We start from the raw sequence: 24,078 nt of genomic DNA, 5'->3' as shown, positions 1-24,078 counted from the left end.
TTGTTTGCTGTATGTATGGGAAATGCAGTGTATATGGGGAGTTGGGGGGAACCCGGGCCCACCCTCTACTCCAGGTTCCAGCCCAGGCCCCTGGGCTACTTCCTTACACCTTCCCCAGCATCTTCCTTCTCCATGGTCCGTCCTCCTAGTGTTCAGCTGTTGTCTCTTTTCCACCTCTTGCAGCGGCGCCCTCCTCCATCCTCTCAGCTACACACGTGCCCAACTGTAGGCAAAGGTTCTTTTATAGCCAGTCTGAACAGGTTTTTATAACTGCCCCGAGGTGTCCTAATAGCCTAGGCTGGGCTGACTCTGTAGGGCTGGTCAATTAGCCCCAGGTGTTTCACTGCCCCGATTGCCTCTGCCGGTTCTAAATAAAAATAATTAGTCTATACACTTTGATACCACTTTTCATTCAAAGAAATGGAATCTTAACAAGTTAATAACAAAGTTTCATAAGTAATGTTTCGTCTTTGATGTAGGTCATGTTATGCCCATTATACAAATGGGTAAATTTGTCGGAGCGCCAAAGAAGGTGTAAGCCCATGAATGAGCCTGGAACAGAAATCAGAGCCTAAGCCACATGACATAACGACTGTAAATCATATGTCCTATATGCTATTTATTATAGGGCCATTGTTAAATACTAAACATGTCTAGGACCTGCAGTAACTGTGAATGACTGGGCATGTACCTACTGTTTCTTTCTACATTTAAAAGTTTGGGATCTCATAGAACTGGAAGGGACCTTAAGAGGTCATCAAGGCCAGTCCCCTGCCCTCACGGCAGGACCATCAGACCATTCCTTATCCCAGTGGTCCCCAACGCGGTGCCCGCGGGCACCATGGCGCCCTCTGGAGCATTTATGTGCGCCTGCTGAGTAACCAGGGCTGGCCCAAGCCATTCTTGCACCCTGAGCCCCGGGCCCGTGGCACGTGCGTGTGGCCCCGCCCCTGGGCACGTGGCGCATGCGTGGCCCCGCCCCTGGACACCCGGCAGCCCCGAAAGGTTGGGGACCACTGCCTTATCCTATTACCCTAATCCTCTCCTTTTTGGCATCACTATGCTCCCTATCTCAATCTATCCAAATTATTGCAGTTAAAATGATCTTGTCATGTGATCGTATCCACGGCAATACTAGCTAGGTACGCCTATACTGTCTTTCTGTTTCTGCATTAAAGTCATGCTTTCTCCTCTCACTGCTTTAATGCAACTCCATCCATTAATATTTCCCTGTCTTTTTCATTCCTCCTTACTATAGGCACTACCCAATTCTCTCCTTTTGGCGTCTGCTGTTTACCCGACTACTCTGCATTTTTTGTCTTCTGCCATTAACACCTGTGCAAGTCTATAAATGCAAGCAGATTGGAGCCACAGATTTTTATGGCCAGCTATAAATGACCACATCAGAAACAAATCAAGCCTTGTCTTTTCTTTTTCTGCTCTTGCCGTATGCATGTCAGCAAGTCACCTTTTATGCTTAGAACAGCTTCTGTCTTCCATGCATCTGGTGGCCAGTTTCATCTATTTTAAAATCATAACCAAGTGCCTTCCCTTAAGTACTATGTTGGTGTAGTGTATTCCTCTCCTAGCACCTAGTCTTAAAATGTTTATTTTCCCTTATCTGGAGGCAATAGCAGATGGGGTACATTTATGCAAGGTTCTGTGTTCCCCTCCCATGCTTTTTTCTTCTTCGGTTCTTTGGAATAGGGACTGCTTCTTTTTATGTGTTTGTACAATACCTAGCATGATCAGTCCTTGAAATGCCTAATTAGTAGTAATAGCAGCTATTTTCAGAATGATTTCATGTGATTTACCCTGATGAAAGATACAATAATGGAAAAAAAATATTTTTTTTGCCTGATCAGTTAAAATAATCAAGCTGATTGTGTCCTTTAAAATAACAACCTAGCCTGGTATTAGCTAGATATCTTACCTTTAGAAAAGCTAACACTGTGTAGTGTTATAGTATGTCTTCACTGGTAATGTTGGTAAAACAGACTAACTAATTTTAATTACCTTTCATTGGGGTAAATCACAATTAGTCCGCAAACAGCTGCTATTGCTACCAATTATGCATTTTATATTCTCAACCAGAGAAGAACCAGTACCAGAAAAGCCAGAAGCAACAATAAATAAACCTTTGAATCAGTCTTTGCTATGCCTGAATAATGGGGTACAGAGCAGCCATAACCTGGGGAAAGACTTGAACTTTGTCACCCTAGGTCTTGAAGCAATTATGACATACAACAAGGTCTGATTAACACATAATACTCATCATCACTTCATCCGAAGGATCAAATTTCCTTCCAGGACCTCACTGTTTGCCTAGTGGTAACACTGTCTTAGAGCACAAAAGATTTGCTGCTGTCCTTCACAAGAGGCATTTAAACTGATATGCGTTCTGCCTCTTTTTTTCTTATCCTTCAACTAAACAAGGTGTAATACTAAAAGCCATGTATGTGATGTTGCTGAAATCATAATTGCAGCCAAATTAAACTACTGCAGCCAAATAGAACTATGTATGTCCTTTGAGATACCTTGAGCTAGAAACAAGTTCTTATTTTAATTCTGTAGTTACACAAAGGACCAGATATTCAGCTGATGTAAGTCAGTGTAACTTAACTAAAGTCAACTTTCTCTGATTTACATCAGTTGATGATCTGATCCCGTTAAACATTTAAAATGCAGCTTTGGGAATACATTTTGTAAGCACACACAAAAAAAGTGAAGTATCCAGACCTGAAGAGCTCAAACCTATTTCAAAAGACAGTAAAATCTCATCTTGATTCAGAAATAATTTAAAGCTGTTCAGCTTGAAAGTCCTCAGTTCTTACTCTGTACCGGGCAATAAAACAAATCTGCAAAGCGCTTTTAATAATTCCTCCCTGTAGATTGCACATGACTTTTGAATGGGTAGGTTTTGATTGTACAAAACCACTGAGAATAGGAATGTTAATTCCTGAGGAGTGTGATCACAATGGGAAAGGAAATCTACATTGAAAAGGCGATTAAAGAAATAAAGAGAAAGGATAAAGTGAAAAATGGAATGAATATAAAGTAGCCTGAATTATATATAGTCAGGTTTTGTTCTGATTCCAGAGAAATACCAAGTATCCTTGTTAAATGTAACAAGGAAATACTTTAAATCTAGAATTCATTGCAAACAACAAAAATCTTGACAATATCCAAAAGCTGGCTACTTTTACCAGTAATCAGTAAGAGATTCTGTCATCTTTTTTTTTTTTTTTGTGCAGTGTGAAAAACACCATCAATTGCGCATGAATAAATATTCAGGTAGCAGAATTCAACTTACAGAGGAACCACAATAGACCTTAATAAATTGTATTTTCCTGAAAAAGAAGAGTACACAAGAGTTGTATACACAGGAGTCGATTGGGGGTGCAGTATATAGAAGAGCGACATAGTGGTTTAACAAAGAAAATGGTGAAGTTGAAGCAACAAAGAACAAGGGATCAAATCTCAGCTAGGGGAAAACTGGAACAGCATCATAGACTTTCAGGTGAGGCTCTGTCCCAAAATGTGTAGCCTAAGAAGTCTCATGAGTCCTGGATTTGTTCAGCTGCAAGAATATGATGATCTATGAGGTGAACCACTACTTGTGATTGGTGAACACTCAGGCAGAGCAGTGAGAGGAGAGCTGAAGACTTGATTATGGAGCAGAGAGTGGAGAAGAAGACTGACATCATGTCATCAACTGAGAAGAGGGAGGTGGGAGAAAGGGTGTGAAAGCAGAATTGGTATCAGATGTACTCCAGGACAGCACTTGCATTTGTTTTCCTCTGATACTTTATTCTTGTCTGAACTGAGCCACATGGTGTCACTGACCTCAAATTACTTTTCCACCAAGGAAACTCAGTTGTACTCAACTTTTCCAGAAGCAGCTTCCATATCCGTAGCAGTCAAAGGGTATGTGTGTTGGGTGGGCAGGACTTATCTTTTATATGCAGTGCAGAGGGAACACTATATTACAGCCAAATGAATCTCGCATGAAAGATACCAAAACATTTAGGCTGTGTCTAGACTACATGCCTCTGTCGTCAGAGGCATGTAGATTAGACACATAGGCAAAGTCAAATGAAGCCACAATTTAAATGATCACGGCTTCATTTAAATTTACATGGCTGCTGGGCTGAGCCGACAAACAGCTGATCAGCTGTTTGTCCGCTCAGCGCAATAATCTGGACGCTCCCCTGCCGACATCAAAGCCCTTTGTCGGCAGCCCCGTTATTCCTCATGATCATTTAAATCGCGGCTACATTTGACTTTGCCAAAACAACAAATCTACACGGCTCCGTCGACGGAGCCATGTAGTTTAGACGTACCCTTACCTGCTTGCTGAGTAAATCCATGTTTTGGTATCTCAATTAAATTAATGATTTATTTAAATAGATGAACATCTGCCTTAAATGCTTTGTTGCATAGAAATGACAAAGAACTGTGGAAAAAAATACCACTCACTCTATACAACCCAACATCTTGAGCATTTTCTAGGCTTCTATGTACATTCAGAAGAACAAATGACACTACATTTGAGACAATTTGCTACTCATCAACTTTGTGTCAAGATCAAAGCTTAATTGACTAGACTTTGTGAAGTTCCTTATAAAATACTCTCTAATGTTACTTTAAACAAGTATTTATTCCAGATTCAGTTCATATAACCTATAACTGTGGAGTTTGTGCAAATTGTAAGATCTTTTTCTTTGTTCATTTCTAGCCTTTACTATTACTACACCTTTACAATGCCCTGAGGAGTCAAAGAGGCTGAGTCTCAGGTAGGATCATTTATTTCAACTGTTAGCTTTCTTTTCAAATGGCCTATAATGAGAAACCTGTACATTTTTACAACTGCAACAGGCATCTCTGTAACCTATTTATAACACTGAATGGAAAGATTCTTCCACATACTATACATAAAAACATAATTAAACCATCTGACCAACACCGTGATACTAAAGTTGCATACCCCAGTGTTTATATATGTTACACCCACAAGGCACTTAGTTTTCACTGAACTTAAAATATATAATTAATCTACTATTGTACAAATAGAGATTTAGGTCATTTTTGTGACTCAGATCCTTGCTGTAAAAAACATAAGAAAAGACAGGCCATGCCCTAAGGAACTTAAGGTAAACTCAAAAGATTTCAGTAAAAAATATAAATGTAAACTGGAACTATAGATCTGGAGAAGTCCCCAGGAGCTTAATATGGACTTACTGTAGATCAGATCTGTTTCTCAAAGTCATGCAGTATTTGGTGTTCTCGAACAATATAGACTAAGATTCAGCAATCATTAGCGTCTTGTTTTCAATTCTTTTCTTTCTGTTTTCTCTCTTTGCATTCTCCAGTATATATATTTTGTACTAGACATTATGTAACTGTAGCTTTCATATTCTGTATTAACTGCAGCCCATATATTTTGTGCCATCCTAAGGAAAAAAATGTGTCAGCATCTCTTGGCCTGTTTATAGGACACTGTATTATCATACATTTTTGGGAAACAATCAGAAATAAAAATTCAGGTTAGATGTGTTTTTAAAACACTAAAACAGAATTTAGAGAAATTTTAAATCATGCTAAATAGTGGAGAGCATTTTGTAATTAAATTCCGTGGGTAGGTCATTTTATTTATTTTTATTTCATTTAATTGTGTTTACAGCATAAGCTTTTTGGAGCAGAGATAATGCTTTTGTCCATGTTATAGGCTGCTATGCACTACCACAATCCTTATATGAATAAATAAATAAATACATAAACAAACAAATAAATAAATAAATAATAATTTATAGTCCTTGTTAATTGTATTAATAATAACAACTGTAAACAAAATGAAAAATAAGCTCTATTTATAAGAGGTGAACAAAGAAATGTTTCCCTCTTTTTGACAGGCCTTCTTTGCCAGTAAAAGTTAAGAAAGAGTTGATTCTCATTTCAAGAAGTTTGAAAACACTGTCCTTTGTACACATCCTTTACCTTCTTCTCAAAAGTGTCATTGAGTCAATGCTACCAGAACGACTTGTAATACAAAAACATTGTAATATTCCCCCAAAAAAGTGAAGTCAAGCCTCAAGTAGTTGATTTTCTATGTCATAGCCCACCAGATGGGACAGTCCAGCACTACACTTTAAGGAGTGTAGGTTTTACAATTTATGGATAAGTCATTGAAAATATTTCTGTTTAAATCAAAGATCTGCTCACATAAATAATTGTTCCACAATCTCCCTCTTTGAATTTAAATAGGTATGTTACACTACATAGAACTAGACAGTACACATACAAACAAAGCACTCTTTTTCCCTGCATGTAGTTGACAAGTACAGAGAAAGCAGGAGATTTAGCAAGAAAATCTGGAGGAAGAGTGAGTGCTAAGTGACAGAGTAAACCTTTGGGAAAGTGGCTAATCAAACCAATACCATGTGTGAGTCAATATAGCAGCTGTGATGACACACAGAACGGGCCTTGCTATCTAGTCTAAATCAAATGTCTTATCAATCAGGGAAGCTGTGAGTAGCTATGGCCGTCAAAAAGCTATAGAGTAGGTCTTCAGCTTAAAGGAACTGGAAGTTAGAAGTATCTGGCTGGCACCTGAGTGGAGTGACAGATTGCTGAGAGATCATAGGTCTCCTTTAAAAACTAATTTATTTTCATGTAATGCAATAACACACAGAGTACGAAGCCATTCATTCTTGAGAACAGGCTTTATTTTATTGAAAACCTAATTTTTGGCAGAAGTTTAAACCTCTGAATGACTTTTATCCAGTATGTATTCTGATTAACTAATAGGCATAGTATTCTTTGAATGATACATTGCATACTCTATTGTGCAAACTTAAAAAACAACCAATACTCTTGCAGCAACTTAGAGACTAATAAAACATGTAGATGGTTTCATGAGCTTTCGTGGGCACAGCCCACTTCTTCAGCTGAATGGAGTTATTAAAGGTCCAGTTTTTAAATAAATAGGGAATGGGGGGCTAGGAGAAGAAAAAAAGAGGAAAAAGGGGAAAGAAATAGTCAATTAGAGTCAATTAGATAGGACAGGCCAATCCTCCTCTACTGACAACCTTCTAACCTCAAACCAATTCTTTCCAGTAACCACACAACACACCTCCATCACAATCATCCAGGAACTCACCCCTGTAATCAGCCCCAGTGCCAACCTGTCCACACATCTACACAAGCAATTTCATCACTGGACCCAACAACATCAGGCACCACATCAGGGGCTCATTTAACTGGACATCCACTAATGTGATCGATGCCATCAAATGCCAGCAATGCCCCACTGCCAAGTATACTGGCCAAACTGGACAGTCTCTATGGGAAAATATTAATGGACACAAATCAGATATCCAAAAAGGCAATACACGGAAACCTGCTGGGGAACATTTTAACTTGCCAGGGCACTCATTAATGGCTCTCAAAGTCACCATATTGTTTCAGGACAATTTCACAAGCCAACTCCACAGGAAAGCCTTAGAACTTAACTTCATTTACAAGTTTGATTCTTATAACAGAGGTATGAATAAAGACATTGGCTGGTTGGCCTGCTACCTTCCATGTCCTAATAACATGAGAAACCAAACAATGGGTACTTAAGAATAATTAATACCTTCTCTATCAGCTTCATGTAGCATGGACACTTTAACTGACTATTTCTTTCCCTGTTTTTTCTCCCCCCCCCCTCTTTTTCCTTCTCCCCCCTCCCTATCCCCTCCCCTATTTATTTAGATACTGGACCTTTAATAACTCCATTCTTCTGATGAAGTGGGTTGTGCCCACAAAAAATCATGATACCATCTACATGTTTTGTTAGACTCTAAGGAGCTGCAAGACTGTTCGTTATTTTTTAATTTTTTCCAGATATAAACTAATTCAGCTTCCCCTCTGATTCTATTGTATAAATTGCTCTGTAAAACCCTTTATACATAGACTATGGTATAATCTGGCTATTTTTCCTGTTTCTAAGGCTTTGGGTATATCAATGCTTTTTTTCCCCTCCCTAGTTGGGCTTTAATATAGTTGGGAGATATGTGTGTGTTTTACAGCCATACCAACATCAATTGCAACCTATTGTGACGGGGTTCCTGGTATGCAACCAGAACTGCGGGACCACTGAGCATTTTGTCTCACCATCCTGGGGAATCGCTCTCACACTGTGATGCTGTGATGAGCGGCAAACCTCTGGCAGGTATTGCACTTTCATCAACATGCATAGAAAGGATGCACCCAACTGAGTTACAGGAGTAGCAATAGAGAGGCTCCAGCCAATTCCGTCCCGCACCTCTTCAGTCTTGCACCAACACAATGTATTGTCATGCCCTGATCACAAGCCTTGCCAGCTTATTACCCCTTATTATTTATTACTCAGCCCACCCTCCCTCCATGTGGAAAGGACACACACAGCCTTTGTAACCAGAGCTGAGATTTTACAAAGCATTTCAACCCAGACTCCCTGTTTTAGGTAAAACAGTAACTACAGACAGATTGTAACTGATTATAAGCAGTGAGTGTAGACATCAGAGTTGCTTACCTAAGAAATAAATGTAAATCTGAGTTCTGCAAACTTAACAGCTTTTGAATCAAACAGGGCCACCTCCTGATAGGTCACAGATCTTCAATATGCAGGCTAGAATTCTCTACGTGCTAGGCCCACCCTCCCCAGTTGAAAGTTTTTGTCCTCTGGACATGTTTCCAAGTGCTGAACTGTGAGTGCAGGGAGAGGCCAAGTCATGATGTCACTTCCCTTTTTTTCATAGATTCTCCTGGCTTGCTGCAAAGATTCATACTTGTGACATGGAGCTCTACCCCCATTGATCAAACATTTTTTCATTGTCTAAGTGCTCTCTCTGGGTACGTCTAGACTATAAGCCTCTTTCGAAAGAGGCTTTTTTGAAAGAATCTTTTGAAAAAGCCTCTTTCAATAGAGAGCGTCTAGACTGCAACCACTTCTTTAAAAAAGCAAGCCACTTTTTCAAAAGAGAGCACCCAGGCAGTCTGGATGCTCTCTTTTGAAAAAGCCCTGTTTGCTTTCAATAACGCCTTTTTTCCGAAAGAGCACTTTTGAAAAAAGGCATTATTCCTCATAAAATGAGGTCTTCTGCAGTCGAAAAAACAACCACAGTCTTTCAATTTAATTTTGAAAGTACGTGGCAGCAGTCTAGATGCAGGTGAAACTTTTTCGAAAAAAGGCCACTTTTTTCGAAAAAATCCTGTTGTCTAGATACATCCTCTGAGAAGTCTCCTAGCATGGCTATCAGGAAAATGAATTCCCTTTAATGGACCATCTGCCCAGCTGAATACTCCACTGTGGTACCTGAAAGGCTGGTTGTGGTTATTTCCACCCTCACGGCATATTTCACTCACACACACATTACAACACTGGATAACTTCATATACAGTGATTGCATATACATTCCAGCAGGATATTAACATTTAACAGATCAAGACTTTTAAAGTGCTACCTCACAAGGTATACATTGTACAAAGTGTGTCATAATTATATTACAGTGGTGAATGTGGGGACTACAGGGGGCTGCTTTGACGTACAGTGCGTCACATATATATTATCCACTTTGCTTCACTGTGGTTCAACTCTGAGCAGTACAGTTTGTTTCTCTGGGGGGTAGGATATACATATAGCATGTGTATAGCTTCAGTTCTCTAACAGGATACCAGCATTGCCGGTTGTAACTTGATTAACTATCTCGTAGAAGCTAGACTGAAGCTACTCGTTCGCGCTCTAAAAACTGCCTTCCAAATTGTCTTTTATTAACTACTCACCTGGTTTATCCTGTCTCCCTCTGTAAATCTGGGCCATCCATTTGCATGTCCAATGCATTTCTCATGGACCAGTATTCCTGTTTTTGCCGTATCTGTGTGACCTGGATCACAAATGTTTTTGAAAGCTTAGTGAAGACCTTGAAGGATTTTCCTTTCAATTCTTGCTTGTCCTTGAATGACCCCTTAGGGAGCTGGGTTATTATTTTTGTTCCTGAATATTAATTTGTTCTGCTTTTAAACCTTGAGTAGGATGATGTTGCTCACAAATCCCATTATGTTCCCGGGTATTCTGTAAGAGGCTGTCAGTCGGTAGTCTCTTGTCTGATTAGTCTTCCTGTTCTTTTAGTGTCAAACTGTCCTTTGTGTATTATGACACTTAATACATGGAATAAAACTTTGATATTAAAAAAAATCAGTTGTCTCAAATTTCAAACATTTACAAGGAGAAGCTAGAAGCAAGGGATTTAAACTAAAAGTGGCAAAAGCAAGTTATTGTACAGTACTAAAAAAACCTTCCAGCTGAAAACCTCAGTAATAGGCAATTATATTTCTAAATGAGCAATGATTGTTTAGCTATGAAGAATATAATTAATTTGATCACATTCTATAGTGTTGTAGTCAATACAGATAATAGACTTTTTGAGATATAAGCCGTCCAAACACATTCAACCAATTTAAAAAAATCTCATTGTACAGTCCCTTAACTGGAGTTAACAGTAATAAAACCTTCCTCTCTCACTCCATTAACCTGAGATATGCTAGCAACTGAGGTTTTTTAAACAAATTCACAAAGTTTAGAAAAACTGTCTAGCTTCAACTGAGTCCTCGCTTTCACTCATGAGGTTCTTGATCATGCAAGTACAGTGCTGACCAAAATATAGTGGGTCACATTCATGTCTGACATAATTCTATTGATTGCAGTGGAGTTTTATCAGGTATCAAGTTGACCTGTTTCAGGCCTGGGTCAAAACAAGAAAGGTAAGAATGGGCAAATCATTTCAAACAAAATTACTGTTAGGTGGGTGCACAACAGGATGAAAGACCATAATAAATAAGTAGTTATCAATTGTTCACCATCATACTGGGAAGGTGTACCTAGTGGAGTCCGACGGGGCTGTCCTGTGTCCCTACTGTTCGGCATTCTAGTGGATAGAAGATAATGGAGTAGAAAGCATAATTATAAAATGCATTATGATTATTAATTGCACTCTGTTGGAAGAGGGTGCCAACAGTTTAGAGAACAGGACTGAAATTCAAAATGAGCTTGACAATTTGGAGAATTGGTCTGAAATCAAAGAGATGAAATTCATTAAAGACAGGGCAAAGTACTGAACTTGAGAAGGAAAAATCAAAAGCAAAAATTCAAAATCAGGAATAACCAATTAGGTAGCAGTATTGCAGAAAAGGATTTTGGGCCTACAGTAGATCTTAAACTGAATATGAACCAACACAGTGATTAAGTTGTGAAAAAAGGCTAATATAATTCTGTAGTGCTAGTTGTAGAGAAGACACATGAGGTAATTTTTCTGCTCTGCTTGGCACTGGTGAAACCTCAGCGGTAGTATTGTGTCCAATTTTGGGCTCCATGCTTTAAAATTGATGTGGACAAATTGGAGAGAGAATTCAGAGGACAGCAATGAACATGATAGAAGGCTTTGAACACTAGACCTAGGAGGACAGGTTAAAAATGGGTATGTTTAGTCCAGAGAAAAGAAGAGTGAAGGGAATATGATGACAGTTTTCAAATACAGTAAAGGCTATTATAAAGATCAAATAGTTTCCTTAGTAATTGAAGGTTGGACAAGAAGTGATCTGTTTAATCTGCAGCAAGGCAAATGTAGGTTAGAGATTGAGAAGGTATTTCTAACAGTAAGAGTAATTCAGAACTGCAACAGGTTTTCAAGGTTGATTTATGGAGTACCCATCATTGGAGGGTTTTTATGAACAGTTAGATAAACACCTGTCACAATGGTGCTGGTATACTTGACCTTCCCTCACTGCATTAGTCTAGATGACTTTTTAAGGTCTCTTCCAGTCCTACATTTCTATAATTCCGTGATTCTATGAAAAATTCATAAGATGCAACTTGCTTTCAAAAACAGGGGGTTATCCAATGATTATAAATGCGAAATCAATAAAAAATAAAGTTGTTTGCAGATCATTTCCAAACAGAAAAAAGGGTCTAACATGCAAAATAAATGATGTATTCTTTTTTCCACCTATGTGCAGTTCAGGCTTATTGTGTGTAGTATTTTCCCCCTACAATTCCAGTGGAACCAAAGATGGTCCAAAGGTTGTCAGAAATCAGCAAAATGTTCATAACAATGCAATTTTATTACAGGCAGTGGTTAGGGTTTCTGTTGCTTTTGCTGCTGAATGTCAGTGTTGACTAACACTGTGTTTACTTTTAAGGGAAAAAACAAAACATAAAATTCCCTACCAGCTTATGAAAAAGAGAGTAGTGCCGAGGGAAAATGTCACCTATAGCTGTAAGGATCAGTCTAACACATTATTAATGTGAAAGTGAATTGTGAACAACAGAAAATAATAGAAGTCTCACCACAGCAGCATACGTTTTTTCAGAACACAAAACTCTCATGCATAATTATTTTGTGCACACATTGCTCAGAGGATGCAGGGCATGGTAGTGATAATTTTAACTTCAAACACATGTAAGTTTGTTGGTTTTGATCTTAAAACATTATTGAAATCAGTCCTTGAAGAATATATTAAAGTGACTCATTTCCTAGCAAAATGAGGCTTTGCTTGGCTAAATTTAAGACTGTGTATAAATAGTACATCAATATTGTGATTAAAAGTTACAAATAGCGTTATATCAATGTTAGCATTCAAATGCAACAACAAAACAGAAATGTGGCATTTTTCAAAACATTCCATCTTGTTTCATATTCCACTAATTCATTTTTGTTCTCTAGATATGGGAGTCTGAATCTCTGGGAAATGAATCAAAACTATCTGGGGTCATATTATTTCAGGTTTAAGAATGGCAGAGTGATTGGGCATAATCCCACTCTCACTGAAATCAATGGGACTCTTTCTATTGTCTTTGAAAGGTGCTAAATTGAGCTTGGGCCATATCGTTAACCCACATGTGACTAAACCAGAAGTCCACCTGAACCCAACTTGAGCATGTCAGATTGTTTTCATACCTGACCTGAACCTGCCCCTTGTAGTTTGGACCTGTCACTTTTGGTTGGGTTGCAAGGTCCAGCTGCTGGCCTATACTTTGTGTTCTTGACTTTTTTTTCCTCCGTAAAGCTGCCAAGATTAATTATCTCCTAGCCCTACTCTTGCATGCAACCTGCTGGCCAATGGTTGCCACAGTCCAGTGCAGCTCACCTAAAAGGTATCCTGTTTCCCCTTCCTCCCCCGGGGTCTCCTCCCAAACCTGTCAGCACCATTGTCACTTCATCTTGGGGCTCCTCTAGATTCATGCCCTGTGGGGTTTGCATTTTGATATCTGTGTGACCTGCTCTTACCAGCCTCTGCTGCCCTGTTGCACGGTGTGTACTGCAAAACAAGATGTGCTGCAACTGATTGGAACACTCAGTGCCTGGATTCCTATATGCTTGCAATGCCATTTTACACATCAGTTGAGTTGCCAGACAAGCTTATCTCCTGCTGATACCTATCAAAGACATGCTAGGTCAGAAGGCCCCTCACAGCCTGACATAATATTTCCAGGATATCTTGCCAAGTGGTGGGAAGGAGGCAATCCAAAGGAGCAGCCAACTGAAAAATGAACTGGAGTGAGTCAGGGTAAGATCAGAGATTATGAAGGTAAGAAGAGGGAAAGGGAAACATATTGATACACTCGACTTAAGTATAATACACCAGTGGGCACCTGAAGGCAAAAGCAAAGGAAACACGGCATTCTGTTGCTCTGATGGCAGAGATGAGGCCTTGTCTCTGGCCTGAACTTTGTGGGGGAGGGAGAAGAATGCAATGGCATCTGCTCCAAAACACCTATTGGGAGTGAGTGCTCTAGTGTATGTAGCTAATGGTTTTGCCTGTCAGCAGAGACAGCTCCAGTTTTCGGAAGCCATCTGAAGCAGCATACCCCACAACTTGTTCAGAAAATCCAGGTGTTCAAAAGAGCTGAGTTTTTATTCTACATAGCCCTGCCTTCAGCCCTACTCATCTGGTTTGTGAAGAGAACAGACACATGACAGATGAAAAATACAAACAATATTGAACAAACCACATGGTTTAAACCCAACTGCAGCCCAAAGCATGGCAGGTCTTTGGTGTCTCAGCAGTGCACCCTCCTTTACAGAGGTGGGGGGTCAGTAATCCATGCAGTGCAACTCATGAGAGTCATGGGGGGCTTTGGACGGAGATGAAAGATAAAGATCACATTGCAAGAAGGTGATTCCATTTAAGTAAACAAACCAGTATCCTTTTTACAGGACTGGTTTCAAATATGTAAGAACCTGCCAGACTTGTGATGGGATAAAGCAGACTCTTGCAGAACCACATGCCAGATCACTGTAACAGCATCTTGATAATTTCCAACATTTGCTCCACGTTCTATCCATTTTTCATTGGGGATATTTTCTATTAGCTTCTATTAGAGTCCTCCTCTCCCCCACTGCACTTATACTCCCTAATATGCAGAAGTCCATTCCTAGTTAGATTATTACCTATCAATCAAGGGTTTCCTGTGTGGTTTTTCTTCTGAAAGACATTCTTCTCCTGCTAATTTGTATACTGTTAGGGTTGACATACTGAAAATGGTTTGGTAAAATATATAGAAAAATACAGAGAAATGTGGGGCCTTTTATAATCTCCAGCACAATTAGATGAGGAATAGGAAGAAAGGAAGATAAAACTAGGATTTTATCCTTCCTCGCTGTGGAGTATAAAGAATGGTAATATGCAATACTACACACATATAGAAATGCCATATATAGGTGGTTGTTTAGCAAGGAATATTGAATGTCATAATGTAACAAACAAACAGATAAAATCCATATACAATACTTCATCACAGTGTTTGCTTAAGCTCTGGTCAACTAGCGTTTTAATGAGAACGTTATTAGTCTAGAAATGGAGTATTATGGGTGTCACTTAACTTCAATGATGGATAAGCTGTTAGGTCTAAACAATAAAATACTATTATTTTAGTCTGATCTGTGCTTTGATTTTGAAGTATTTACCAAGCCTCTGCTAGTTCTTTATAAAATCCTGTATAACCTACTGTTAATAACTGAGTACCTGATTGTAAACTTAATGTCGGTGTCATTCAGAATCTACTTTATTCCATTACATGTAGCACTTTGGGCAGCTGGAGGAAAGGAGAGAAGTTAGCAAAAAATATAAATTGTAAGGTCATTATGTTGCATTTCTCCTGCTTTCTTGGAAGTGTTTATCATATTTTCATTGGATTTCTTCAGCCAAAAGATAATCGGGTCTGGATTTGTGCAAATCCTGTCTTTCTGGGACCTGACAAACACTTAGCCTTTTCTACATCTACTGATAGGGGCTGAGAGCCAAATTTACATATGTCAGGAGAAATTTCTGAAGAAAACTTGTAACATTTTTCCCTTCAGAACCTTTGATGACACCAACTGTCCAAAGGCTAATTCTTCTGAATCTGTATTTCCAAGGAACCTTACTTCTCTGTATGTACAGTAGTTTAGTTATTCACTGATATATATTTACCCCTAAGCTCATTAGTTTTACTAGAAGAGTGTTCTCTCCCTTAACCCTCAATTCATTCCTTAAACCTCTCAGTCAATAGTTTACTTTGGAGATGTCTCTAAAAAGACCGAGGGTAACTTATCGAGTTATATCCAGTCTCTCTCTCAGATGTTCTCTTGGCACTATTATGTCTTGAATGGGGATGCAGCTGTTTCAGTTTTTAAGAATAAATAAAGTGGGTTCAGTTGTTTTACATTTTCACCACCCCTGGGATGCATCTTTAATGGTCCTGACAGTTAGCTTTAATGACACATTTGCTGTTCATTTATCAAGTAGATGCAATTTTAAGTGAGTCGGTATGTGAGGAATGAGGTGGTCCTAAATAAGGCAGCCATTGCCTTGTTGGGTATGGTCTTGCACATGCTCACACACCCTCTGTCAGCTTTTTTATCTTTGTGGAATATTGGCAAGAGGGCCAATATTTCCGCAAATGTAGTCGTTATTGAACTCCATTTTTGTTTATAAATACATGACTAGTCTCTGTTGACAGTCAGTGTTTGCATTGTGTTATACCAAGCAAGTCAAATAGCATTTTATCTCTTCCGCAATTGGTTGAGTGTGAATCTGGCATATGTAGTGTTGAGCTGTTGGTAGCAAATGTTGGGGCATATTAGAGCTTGGGTATATTTTTTAGTTATGTTAATAGAAGAAAACCAATACATGCTTGCAGGAATCTCATTAGGAACACCAGTTTCTGGTTCTAAGGAAAGAACTCCATCCCAGATAGAATGTAGTAAATTAGAATTTACTTTAATTAGAGTTTAAGACAAAGAGAAGACTTTTGCTGTTTGCCATCGTTCTACAACATAGATCTATGATGTAGACTTTTTAGGAGAGGTAACAACAATTTTGTATTTCTTTAAGACTGAATAATGCTCACAAACTAAGAATTTTGAAAATTATATGCCATCTGGTGACTCCAGACACAATAAATTTTTAATTTAGCCTGTGAACTAGTATTTCCATGAATACATATGAATGCCTCTATGAATTCTCACTCCACCCCCTTAACATTTGTGACACTAAATTTAATCACTTTAATTTTCATATCAGGTAAGCACAAAAGGGGCATAACATATCTCACATTAAATCATTTAAAATATAATCAAATATTTTCAAAATATGATCAAAACATTTTTAATTCAATTTTTACTAAAAAACATAACAAAAGAAAAACCGATAATAAAACAACATTCTAAACTATACACCAAAAATAAATATCATATTTATTATATCAATTATACTTGGCAGCTGAAATTCTTATGTCAGTCTTTCTGTTTAGAATAAGGAAGAAGCAATAATTATTTCTCTACTGAATCCTGTCATTGAAACTTTTCTACTCTAGTACTACATTTCCAAATTAATACATAGTTCATCTTGAATCTTGCTATGCTGAGGTTCCATAGCATTATTTGTTCTTGAAAATACTTTAATCATATGTTTACAAGCCTTGTAATTGGATATGATTGTTGTCACCTACCACTGAGCCATAGATTTGGTGAGCAGGCTAAATATATGTTCTATTAATATTTTGCAGATTGGCACAGCTTCCTGTAATAAATGAAAGCCATGATTAACAAATAGAGTATAGTATATTTATAGTATCATGTATTCTAATGCCAATAATAGACAGATTTTGTGTATATAATTGACAATCTCTATACAAATGGATTGCCAGATTTTTTTCACATAAATTCTACATAGTGAAGAATATGTGGTATAAACTAATAGATAATTCACTTCACTTGTAGTGAAAGATGGTAGAACAAGGGATATATAGTCTACATACATAAAGTTAACAGAAAACATAGCTATATTTATAATATGATCTAGCATTCTATGTAATAGCAAAGCTAAAGAATCAGCAAACAAAAACAACCTACCTAGTATGCCAATGCTTGGGAAGTTAAGAAATCCCAGGCTTCATTTGCAACTCCGGTCACCTCATTTGCCTACCTAGCTAGAATTAACGAGCTAAGGTAGACATACCCTAAGAAATTATTAAATCTAGGCACAGACCAGTCTTTATATTTTTAAATGTGCATGGTAGCAATGCATATGAAAAAGATAGTATTCTCTCAGGGTGCGTCTACATTGCACCGTTATTCCAGAATAATGGCCATTATTCCGGAGAAACAATACTAGAGTCCACACAGCAATTGCATTAGTTCAAAAGAAAATTGAAACAACAGAGGGCTTTTTCTGATGTTGGTAACTCTCATTCCACGAGGAATAATGCCTGTTCGGAAAAAGTACTTTAGAAGAGGGTGCATGTGGACGCTCCACTGCTGCTATTTCAAAATAGCCCCTCCCCAGGGCCATTCTAAATTATTCTTCCCCAGTGCCTTGTGAGGCTCTAACTCGAGATAGCACATCTACATTAGGGGAGCCTGCCTCAGACTAATTTGGAGGCTTCCCTGTAGTGTGGATGCTCTATTTTGAAATAAGCCATTCTCGAAGATATCTTCCGGAATAGCTTTTTCCAAAATAAGCTTGCAGTATACACGCACCCTCAGACACAGCTTCAGTTTATCCAATTAGTCATGTAGCTACAGAAATACTATCCTCTGCAATCTGCACTGTGGAATTACTAAGCAACTTCTAATTGATAGAACAGCAGGAACTGAATCTCCAGAGACCAAGAAGATACGAGTCAGGCCTAACAAAGGTTTAGAGTAGTGTTTTGGCTTTGACTTTGGCAATCAAGTAAACTCCATCATGATAGTAGGTGGGAAAAATGCAAGAACAGCTGTTCTTGCAAGAATTCTACTAGCCCCAGACTGGAACAGGATAGCAGTCCTCTTTCAGAACCAAGCCAGTCAGACAAAATATGATTTCCCCCCTCCCCCCACCAAAAAAACCCCAATAAAAATTGAAATGTTTGTATTAATCTACAAACACTACACATTAACCTGAACTGCAGGTAGGATATTCTAAAGAATCTAATTCTCATTTTCAGAAGCGGGAGGCTCCTATGATTCCTTTGTGAATCTTGCCCTGAAAGCCTAAGTCCTATTGAAATTAATGGAACAAGACGCTTAAATTCTTCTATGAATGCATAAGCCCTTTTAAAAAGAAAATTTCCCCACTTCTGAACATTTTAGCCTGTGTTCTTTCCCCCAGCTATGGACATGTTGAAGGGAACACAGAGAACATATCTCCTGGTGCTTTCACTGGCATAGTAGTTTTTATTTAATTTTATGTCTATTTAGTGTTATGACTATTCACCTGATGTCATACTGCACAGTACTAAATAACACCTCTTAAATAGGTAGCTTTTTGAAAGAAGTGAATTTAACACCTCGCCGCTACCTTATTCTCACTCTTACTACCTTTTAAAGTTTTTCCAAGATGAGGGACACTTTCAAAGTCATATTGAACAAACTTTCAAAAAAAATTAAGGTAGCCAGATATTTGAAGACCAAAATTGTATGGCACAGGGAGAAGAAGATGCCTCATTATTAATGTGAACTAGTCTTTGTTGCAAGGTTTTCTTGAAAAATGCTTTTGTTTGCAAGGATAACTTTTAGGATACACTGAATGTCGCCAAGGAGAAGTTGCATGACAAAATGATGCTAGGTAATACCTTGCAACCTGCACAGTGCTAGTCATAAAGGGAAAGCTATGGTGAACAAATAGAGTATGCTGATAGCATCAGGCACTCTAATGTCAATTTTACTTGCTGACAGAGAGAGAGAGAGAGAGAGAAAGAGAGAGAGAGAGAGAGAGAGAGAGAGAGAGAGAATATCTTGGATGAAATGGAGCAATATTAATTCAATATAAATGTTCTAGTAGATTAACCCCTTGAAATGCAGACAATTTAATGAAATGGACACGGATTTTCCTTTGCCCACCCTTCCTATTTTTTTTCAAATCATCAAGAGGAAAAAATATTCTTGTTTAAGACATGTTTGTTATTTCACACACACGCATTACACCAGACTGATTTCTCTCCTAGCATTTAAATCAAGCAAAAATCATGTATAGTCACCTATTTAACAACATAAACATTTACCACACGTACAGACAATTAATTTATCTGAAGGGGAAAGCCAACCCTTATTATTGCTGTTGTACAAGAAATTTTCCCCTCTCTGTTTTTTCAGTAAATGAAAGAAAACTTCCTGCTCTCTGAAGAATGAGAAGGCTAACTCTGTCAAATTCTCTGGAATGTTCTGGTCTCAGTCAGCCCTAGCTCAGTGATTCAGAAGCTAGAGCCAAACATACACAAGAAGAACCAAATGTACATTCCAATTTTCTTTATAGACACACTCTGTAAAAATATCCTTGCACTATCTCCTCTCTGAGTTCTGCTTATTTGCTCTTCCATTCTATTGAAACATTTCCTTACTGAAAGCAAACAATACCCCTCTTCTGAATGGCTCCTCTCTCAACTTCTGAATGTACTGCGGAGTCCACACATTCCCAATGACAACAATAAGGGACTTGCTTTCCGGAAAATAATTAGGACACAAATGGATAAGTTAGGATGAAAACAAACTTGTTGTTCTGCATGGATACTGGGTTACAGCTGCAGCTAGTTATTTTTTTTCATTTAAAATAGTCGTTTAAAAGAAAGATATATTTAAACTGCTATCAAATGACAACGTGTTATGAATCAAACACCTGTTTTTTGGCAGGGGAAAACTTCAAATGCAAATGTAATGAAAACTGAAAATTAAAATAGTAAAAAGGGAGAGGGAGGGTAATTGTCAACTTTCTGAAAAACAAACCACCTTTGATTTTCCATATTTTATCTATTTAAAATATGGTCTGTAAATGTGAGTCCTAAATGTCTTACCAGTTGGCATGAGATTGCAGACTTATTAGCATAGAAATACATAAAAGAAAATAATATCTCCATTTACTTTAGCTATTACCCTTCAGCTACCTCAGCTGTATTGCAGTCCTTTAATGACAATCATATGTTAGATTATGTGATAAGTAAATGTAAAATATCCCCTCCCTTCAATCACAGGATGAAGAAATCAATCTATAGTTTTTCTACATAATACTGGGATGCTTTGGGAGGAAGAGAGAGAAATGGAGACTGAAGCATTTTCCAGTATCGTAATACTTGTTGTAGATTGAGCACAGTGGATATTTAAAAAAAGGGTGAACTTCTTGCAATCCCACTCCAGGACCATGCACATTCATTTGCCTATGACAGCCCTTTCCGGAAGGCTAGAGAAAATACATCAGCTCGGTGGATACGTTGGCCACCCGGAGTTCAACACTTAAGTGTTTGTGAAGAGACCACGCACATGCTATCACTGCGAGTGCTTACACAAATGTTCTAAGTGACTGTGGGAAAAGTTTTAATATCTCTTTGGTCTCGTCTATAGTTAATTTTGATGATCATCTTCATACTAGTAAAGTAGGGGAAAAAGAAATCCCAGAAAATGATTGTGCTTTATTTTTTCATATGACATGATTTTTTCATTCATTCATTCAGGTAAGGTTCTACAAATCACCTCTCACAATCAGCATACGGGTTATGAAAGAAGTTGAATATCCTGGACCCCTTTGTATTACAGCATGTAAGAGAACATAAGAATAGTCACAGTGTCCATCTAGCCCAGGATCCAGTTTTCTAACAGTGTTCAAAGACAGATGCCTCAGAGGGAAAAAACAGAACAGGGAATCCTCAAGTGATCCCTGCCTTGTCACCCATTCCCATTTTCTGGCAAAATTTCCAACATCTCGCATTTAGACGTGTTCAGAAAATCCCAACCCAAATTCTTAATGAAATAGTCAATTATGGCCAGAAAAAGCAACCTTTAAATTGGAAGGGAATTAGTTTTACTTTAAGCTTAGGCTGTATAAGAAAAGAAAAGAAAAGAAAAGAAAAGAAAAGAAAAGAAAAGAAAAGAAAAGAAAAGAAAAGAAAAGAAAAGAAAAGAAAAGAAAAGAAAAGAAAAGAAAAGAAAAAGGAGACAGTTGCGTTCATCATTATTTTGGAGTAAAGGGGAGGAGTATTCATTGCACATTTTGAAATATTCTATTGGTGAGCATCAGTTTCTTACTTTCCATAACTGTCAGTCACTCTTCTCAATGATCATTTTTGTAAGTGAACATTTTCTAGCTCTTGCTGTGTATATATACCAGTAAAGCAGTAGCATCCAACAGTAGAAATTTAGTTTTGGGGCCCTTTAATAGAACTGCTTAGTCTGGTTTAAAAAAAAAGATGATGACACGTTTATATATGGAGTACTTCAACTTTTCACAGGGCTACTTTATCATGTGTTTTGATGATAAATACAGCTACAGAATTTCCCAGCTCTGCCAATTTATTCTAGTGAGAAAACACAAACTCAGCTGTTAGCTAAATGCAGAGCTTGATTAGCAATAACTTGATTGACTGTAGCAAGTTAATACAGCCATTATTGAAAATTTTTTTCAAGTCACAAACAATAAAAGTAGGTATGGGGAGATTTTTTTAAAAATTGTTAGTAAGTTATGTAGATTTCCATCAAAGCACTCCAAAAAACTTTGTCTCAGCCAGCTTCCCCAGCTATTCTCTAGAGATGGTTTGTTGCCAATTTTGAGCACGCCATCTTGTGAATACTGCACACACCTATCAGGAAGTGAAGAACTGGGAAGAAGTAGCCTAGAGGCTATACAAACGTATAGGGTGAGATGCTCATGACAGATGTGATACCCTGAAAGTGTGAAATCTTCAAAAAACTAATCTACGGAGATAGGCCAGATTTTGTAATGAATGGTGGTATCTATAAAAATTATATGTATTCTTGTGAATCAGGGACTGTATGCTAACTCCATAGCGAGGGGTTACTGAAATTTCCCCAGGAATCAGGAAGGAAAATTATTACCCTGGGATAAATGTACAATTCCAGAAAAGTGCCATCCCTAGGATAAATTGCTCATACGCATTCAGACCAAGTTCAAGAGGCCCAAGAGACAAAGACAGAGTTTGTGGCATAAAGGTTCAGCCTGAATGGGGATAGGACACACTCATATTCATCCCCCATCTATCATGAGATTCTAATCAAGGGGAAAGAACCAGGGTACAAGGGTTGGAAGGATTAGACTCAGCCAGCGTCCCAGGGTGACATCTCATGAACATAGCAAAGATAGAGACAGATCATAAAATAATAAACAGTTTTCTCTGTGGAGCTTTTGTCCTAAAATAAAGTTGTAGACGCTTGGCTGAGCTCCGTTAAAGACTGTTATAACCCTGGGTGCTGTGCTCCGTCCATATTGCAGTAGTGGATGGAGGTCTCTGACTGAAGGGGCACCATTTATGCTGATCATAGAAGGATTAAGAAGAGCAATTATAACCCCAGAATTGCAACAGTTTATTCTTCACCCTTGGTCCAATCACCTTATGACATGTCAAAAGGCGAGAGAAATACAAGGACCTCTAAAATCCTTACCTTGAGCTGGGAGGGGATTCCAGTGCTGCAGGGTCTGTTGAAGAGAGCTCTAAGACTGCCTCATGAGGACCCAAGCCCCAGCAGAGGAACTGCTGTCTTAGGGCATGTAGGGTTCACACAGTGCTACAGGATAACCTGGGAGGCTGCTGTTGGCTAGACAGCTACCCAGAGCTCTTATGCAGGGTGTTCTCACTGGCCCACCCACAAGCAGATGATCAGGAAGGTGCTACAATGTTTTAAAGTCTTTTTAGCACCCCTGGCAGTGAAATCTACGCTGTCCTTCTTAGAACTGCCACACAGATTGTCCCCCACAGAGTTAAAAGATTCACTGAATCTGGTTTCATCCATTTCATTTTTCAGAAAAAGTAAAATAATGTCACTGAAACATGTATCAAAGCCTTTGAAATCAAAACAGAAAGGTTAAAAATATGTTTCGATTATGGAAAAAGAATCTTGGTTGGCATAAAAGAAAATGAGAATTATGTGATGAACCAAACTCCTCTTTCTACCCATTTTCAGTAAACACAATAAAGACGAGTTTGATTAACTTTGCTAATTTAATTTTTGTATATTGTCTAGCAGGTTAAAAGGCACCAAGTTAGCAACAAGCATCTTTTCACCGGAAAATGTATCAAAGCTGTCATTCTAAGCTCAACAATTGTGATTAAAGACACTTATTACAAATGCGCCATGTCTAGTTTTAATGCGTTTTAGAGTTAGTCTTTCATTCAAACATGGTAACAGCTTTCACAGTGTTTGTACACATCAAGGGAGAAGAGCTTTGAACTTAAGCCTTTTCCTTTTGTACTGGTAATAGGGTTAACAGCTGTTTTCCAAGGACCGAGGCTGAGCAAGATGCAGCACCAGCATCAGAAGGGTAAAAGAGTGATTGAAGTTGGCAGGACATTAAATCAAGTGAAACACTTTCAGGTTTATATCCATGTTTATGGAAAGTTAACAGTATATTCATAAACTTGCATTGCCTTTGAACACTGCCTCAGATGTCGACCTACTTTTTGAATTTTACTTCTCTGTGCCAAGCACCCTGCCCTATCTTATCAAGGCTCTACTTAATTGGAATGGCTACAGAAGAGTTGCACTGGGTTTTTGAAACTGATAGGGAAGTAGGGGAAAACTTCCATGACAGGGG

The 24,078-nt window shown here is 38.3% G+C and overlaps 1 long non-coding RNA gene across 3 annotated transcripts in view; it reads left to right on the top strand.

Annotated features, from left to right (window-relative positions):
* Positions 1-24,078, top strand: part of LOC102458226 (uncharacterized) — a 65,770-nt gene that overhangs the window by 37,289 nt on the left and 4,403 nt on the right. Inside the window, exons 3-6 of one of the 3 annotated variants that reach the window (XR_012906020.2) lie at positions 3,255-3,520; positions 4,739-4,796; positions 13,513-13,608; positions 20,510-20,980. This is a non-coding gene — a long non-coding RNA (uncharacterized LOC102458226). Of the gene's footprint in view, positions 1-3,254; positions 3,521-4,738; positions 4,797-13,512; positions 13,609-20,509; positions 20,981-24,078 lie in introns of those variants that run through there. The other 2 variants (XR_012906021.2, XR_012906018.2) reach the window with 2 other exon arrangements.

Source organism: Pelodiscus sinensis, chromosome 9 (genome assembly GCF_052426305.1).
Source record: "Pelodiscus sinensis isolate ZL-2025 chromosome 9, ASM5242630v1, whole genome shotgun sequence".
NCBI lineage: Eukaryota > Metazoa > Chordata > Testudines > Trionychidae > Pelodiscus > Pelodiscus sinensis.
The sequence above is the reverse complement of the archived record's forward strand: the minus strand, read 5'-3'. Positions and strand labels throughout refer to the sequence as shown.